This window comes from Leptonychotes weddellii, chromosome X (assembly GCF_054177405.1).
Source record: "Leptonychotes weddellii isolate Sample4059 chromosome X, ASM5417740v2, whole genome shotgun sequence".
Taxonomy (NCBI): Eukaryota; Metazoa; Chordata; class Mammalia; order Carnivora; family Phocidae; genus Leptonychotes; species Leptonychotes weddellii.
Genome location: NC_138385.1, coordinates 103,947,961 through 103,954,239, shown reverse-complemented (window position 1 = coordinate 103,954,239; position 6,279 = coordinate 103,947,961).

The following is a 6,279-nucleotide window of genomic DNA, read 5'->3' as shown; positions in this document are numbered from 1 at the left end:
TCAGTTGAGGAACACTGTCCAATCTCATGAGCATGAAAGGGCTGCCTTTGCATACTTCATACTGGTAGGTATAATGCCAAAGCCACTCAAGTGCATTAAGGGTCCCCACAGACATAAATATTTGTATTGAAGATTATCTCCCACTAAGCTTGGATGTCTCCCCGAACACTTTGGACCTGATTTTGCAGGTAATGCAACATGACAAGGTAATGACCTGGCAGAAAGAATCCAGTCAAATCAAAACTTGAAAGATGGTGTTTTATAAACCTGTTTTTTAAAACAAGCCATGCATCTCTTTAGATACTCATGGCATGGTATCCTATTGTCTTTGTGATATAACGAAAATAAAGTAAAAAGCTATTTCTAAGCTGTCTGGTGGTGTGTGATAAGTATATACAGAGAGATTTCTAAACCATATAGACACATACGTATACATATAGAGTATATTTGTGTATATATGTACTCACGAATACATACCTACATATAGATATGTATATATAGAATTATAGATGGATGGATAGGACACCCATATTACATATGACTCATGTTGCATTATTAAGGTTCCCAGTTTTAACCCAAAAGTGAGTTTATCGCTTTCAGGAGCATGTATTATATATAATATAATAATATATTACAATATATTTATATATCAAGTATACACACATTATAAAAACACATATGTATGTATGCAATATATATGTATACATATATTTGTAATAAATGTGTAGAACAGAAATTAGGGATACCCATATACACAGTGTTAGAATATATAATACAAGGTATGAAAGCAGAATTGAAGGTATGATTTTCTCCATTTCTAGTGGAAGAACTTGAAATGTAGCTCTTTAAATGTGTTATGAGTTGTTATAAAAGCTGTAAAGAATATAGCCAAAACTTGCTTCTGGACACCCAAAACCACTATCTGTTCAGTAAAACACTTACTGTTCCCCAAACCCCACATATATTTCAAGCACTTTTACTTTTTAAATTGTACCTAGGAAATTCTAAGTCATTTGTAATAGTAATAAATAGCATACTTCTTCAGGATGTCAGAAAAGGCAAATAGATCTATAAAGAGAGTTATGGAGCGCTCCAATAAAAAGAATCATTATTAATCCTGTTCCATCAGTGAACTACATACTAAAATGGGAACCCTCTTGGATTACATAATATAAAAATAATCCCGGGGCACCTGGGTGGCTCAGTCGGTTGAGTGTCTCAGACTCTTGATTTTGGCTCAGGTCATGATCTCAGAGTCATGAGATTGAGCCCCGTGGTGGGCTCCACATTCAGTGGGGAGTCTGCTTGGGATTCTGCCTCTCCCTCTGCCCTTCCTGCCACTCATGCACTCACTCTAAGGTAAATAAATACATCTTTAAAAAAATAATTTTTTGCTGTCCTAAGTATTCAGCTTTCTTGTCTACTTCCTTTGGTACTGCTGACAATTTCCCACTTCATTTCAGGCTACATTAGGTAACAAGACACTAAAGCATCAGCGGAGAGCAAGCAAGGATATTTAGAGCTCTCCGTGTGAATGGAAACAAATATATAAACACCTTTTTCATAGCCTGTCCATAATCTGGAGAGTTTAGATCTGTTGGTTTTGCCACCTTGGCGTCACAAGAAGTTAAAGAGCCAGCACAGTGGGCTGCAGATCACAAGGCTTAGCGGTGGCTATGAAAATGTGTGTGAGCTGTGTTGTCTCGAAGCAATGGGAAGGCAGGCAGATGAGTGGCCGAAATGCATACCCTCAAACTCTAAATAATCTAGTCAGGGTAAATGTTCTACAAGGGACTACAAATCAAAAATAGTTTGGAGAAAGGGGCTACCACTCAGTGTCTGGAAAAAAAAACACCCCCAAATGCTCAGAACTCTGCTTATAGGTTAATGTGTCCACGAAGCAAGCAAACTGCCCAATATCTGGGAACAGTGAAGGTCAGTCCTGGCAAACTTTCAAAATGGAATTTTTATGGGGTGATTGATGTTAATGTGGAAATACGGTTTCTGGTGTGAGGTTGGTCAACGACAGGCTTGCTTTTCAAGGCACGGGGCTCCATGATTGGGTAGGTTTCAGGAGCATTGTTCCTGATGGGATGCGGACATTGATAGATGGGGGCACTTTTGAAACCAGTTGTGGTGTTTCATGTGGCTGGAGACAAGGAATAATCAGTCTCCCCCTGCTGCTGAATTTGGAGCACAAGATTTTTATATTCTTATAAATTTCCAGTGCAGGACCACAAATACTCTCTTACCTTGATCCATTTTACCTGCCAATCCTCTGGTTCACATGTTCATAATCTTAAATTGTCTACCTATATTCTGTTTGACCTACACAACTTCATCTAACCTGTGTAGTTCTGCTTTCAGATTTTCTCAAAGTACGCCTTCTTGGGTGTATCAATTTTTTACACAAGAATTTCAGTGATCCTATGGTCCTTTGCATGAAATTCAAAATGCAATAGGCATGCAGCTATCTACAAAAAGACCAAGAAACACAAAAACCCCATAGAGATCTAGAAACTGAGAAATGATACTGTTAAGATTCCTTACATGTGTGGATAGCCAATCACTCCTCTCTCTAGAAAATATTTTGCTTGTAATTTGAAGATTGTTTCTAAGTTACTATTTTTATGGTATTGCTGAGATATGAACTTTAATTAGCCTTTCTATGTCTCCCAAAACCATATTCATTGATATCTTTCCTGGCTTCATTTCTTATGGTGAATATGGATGAAATCCACATGGATGAATGTGGGAATAAAACTTCTAAAGGCGGAAGGGAAACAAAAGTATTTCAAAAACCTCCTTTCATTAGGAAGACCACAGATTCATATGTTGTTTGCGTTTCTGATTCATATTTATTCAAGAGAAGCTTGTGGTTTTCTATTTAGAAATGATAAACAAAACCTCCGTTGCACCGCAGAGCAGAGACTGCTAGATTGTCCTCAATATCCATGTCACTCTTCCTCTTCAGTCAATGAACTGAATTCTTTCTCCGGCCCTGGCCAGTAAGAGCATACGCTACATTTCTCAGCACCCCTCCTGGGATTGGGCATGGCTGTGAGACCACGTTGAGGACAACGCAATGTAAGGGTGGGTTGTCTGAGCGATATCCAGGAAACATCCTAACAGCAGAGGTGTGCTTAAGGATCCATCCGGATCCAACCAGATCCATCCAGATGCATCTTAAATCATGAAAACACAATGGAGATGGAAGAAGGCAGAAGAATCCTTGACTGCTGATGCCATCAACAACTATGTAGTCCCAGAGAAAATATCTCTGCTTAATGGTGATAGACACTGTTCTCTTCCATCCAAGCCACTGAATAAGTGGCATTTATTTTTTTTTTTGGATTTTCACTACCAATCTGAATTTAAGCGATCCAAATCTAGGGGGGTTGTTAATTCCTAAATTATTGTCATTTACCAAATCTAGTTTTAAATACAGTCTCTATCTTACAATGGTAAAAGGAATTCTCCTGTGTACTTTGATCCGTGAACAATGACAGCTCTATGGCCACTTACTCCCTGTGCAGTCAAAACCCCATGTATAACTTCGACACTGCCAAAACTTAACTAGTAATAGCCTACTGTTGACCAATAACAGTCAATAAACACACTCTACATATTATATGTAGAGTATATTACGTTCTTTTTGTTTAAAGATTTTATTTATTTGACAGAGAGAAAGAGCACAAGCAGGGGGTGTGGCAGGCAGAGGGAGAGGAAGAAGCAGACTCCCTGCTGAGCAAGGAGCCTGATGCAGGGCTCAAACCCAGGATCCTGGGATCATGACCTGAGCCAAAGGCATACGTTTAACCAACCGAGCCACCCAGGCACCCCTAGAATATACTATATTCTTACAATAAAGTAAGCTAGAGAAAAGAAGATGCTATAGAGAAAATCATGAGGAGAAAATACATTTACAGTACTGTACTGTATTTATAGAAAAAATATCCACATACAAATGGACCCACGCAGTTCAGATCCATGTTGTTCAAGGGTCAACTGTATTTCTTGTCTGAAGTAATTTATTATTGCCTATGTTTCTATGGTTACACTTCAGTAAAAGTGGTCTGACAATAAGAATTTTACTCTTCAACATGCATGTGATAGCCACATTGCATGATATAATGAACATAATGCATATTTATGTAAAGACAATCATCCCTAAAATTTTTGGAATCCAAATGTTCCATTGTGGGAGATCTATTTTAAAAACTGACTGCAGTTCAGACATATTCTATTTTCAGAAACAAAATTCAAATTGTACACTTTGTAACTTCTTGCTTCTGTAATTGATATTGGCAATGTCAACTCTTCAAATATTTGTGTAGAACAGGTAGGTAAATGTTTGGGATTTCATGCCAGGTAGTATCAGGTATGCAGAATGAGAATTTTTTTTTTTTTAATAAAAATGGGCTTTTGATGCCATACTGGTCTAGAGTAGAGAAAAAGATGTTCTTCTTATACATGCAGCAGTGTTGCTTTGCTTAAACTATGTCAATAAGCAGTGTAACTGGACTGCCTTTGAACATCAGGTCTAAAGGATGACAAGGATTTGAAGTTGTTCAACAGATTAGAGGAAGCTCAAAATGTTTCTCAGAAGCCAAAAGGTGGATACACACAGGATGCCCAACTTTATAAAGGTTCAGTTAGGGGTGAGAAGGCGGTAGCAATGGAATGTGGTGCTACAGAGCATCTGTGTGGCCTCAGAGAGGAGGTGGCACATAATCATGTCTGGAAGAATAAGTCCACATTTGCATGGCATTGAACTCGTTCAGCCAATCCTTTTTCTTTCAAATGCAACATGCTCTCTCATCCAACTCCTCACTGACTCCAACTCAATTGTTCTTATTACTACCTTTGCTTTGTATTCATGGAGGATAAGGGATAGACATCCCCAGGAAAGGGAAGAGAATGAAAAGATACACTAAAGAAGGACATATGTGTGTGTCCCAAAGTGGGTGGTTAATGCATATTCATGACGTGATGGAATATGTTAATTAATTGATTATGCAAGTAGTTAGTGGCAAATATTCCACTGTTGCCCTGCATGGGCTACTTTGAGGCGTTACAGGGGGACTGGATATGAGTGCATTTGCAGATACCTCGTTAAACATGGCAAATCGAAAACTGTTATTTCCCATAAACCCACTAAAAAGACAAAAAAATGTGTAAGAGGCAAAATTTTTCAAGACAGAAATAGGAGAGCAGATGACCACATGTTCAAGATTTCAACAAAGTAACACAAGCAGATGGATGAATCCCAATGTATCCAGATCAGAGAAACTTGGAACATCTCATCCTCAGGGGAGTAAAACCAGGAAATAGGACAACTCTTGGCCCCAAATACCAGAAATACTTGGGAACTGGAAGTACAAGCAGCCTTTGGTGGTGAGGTCCCAGGTGGGGATAAAGCAGGACTTCCCTGAAAAATGAAATCTCCCAGCCCCAGCTCATCCCACATGGCTAGAGAATCGCCTCCTACTGGACCTGGCAGAGGACCCACTGGAAATCATGTCTCTCTCGAAAGGACTCCATCTTTCCAGGCACCAGCTACAGCTAGTGGGCAGGGTGGCATCATACAGAAAATGGGAGCATTAAAGCAAAGTCTACACACTGCGTGTTGAGAAGCACAGCACACTTTCCATGCTGGATTCTAAAACTTGCTAAGAGCAGGGGTTAAAATATTTCTCTCTAGGAAAACTGAGAAGTACAGAGAAAACAGAAACAGATACTGATATTTACATGTCCCCATTGAAAACACATGGCCCCAATTTAAGGGTAGGCAGAATCTCTCCAATCACATGCAGCTTCCAGTCTGTTTTAGTGCAGCTGAGAGAGGGAACACAAGAAGGGGGAGCAGGAGAGGGAGAAGTAGGCTTCCAGCAGAGCAGGGAGCCCAACGTGGGGCTCGATCCCAGGACCCTGGGATCATGACCTGAGCCAAAGGCAGACGCCTAACGACTGAGCCACCCAGGTGCCCCTCCTTTATTATATTTTTTGAAAGCATACTTATTTCTAAAAATTATTCCATTTTTAAAATTATTTTATTATTTTATTTTTTAGGTAGGCTCCATGCCCAGTGTGACCCCAATGTGGGGCTCGAACTCATGACCTGAGATCAACACCTGAGCTGAGATCAAGAGTCAGATGCTTAACCAACTGAGCCACCCAGGCGCCCCCCAAATTATTCCTCTTTTTTTTTTTGATGTCCAAATTTTTTATTGTTATGTTAATCACCATACATTACATCATTAGTTTCTGATGTAGTGT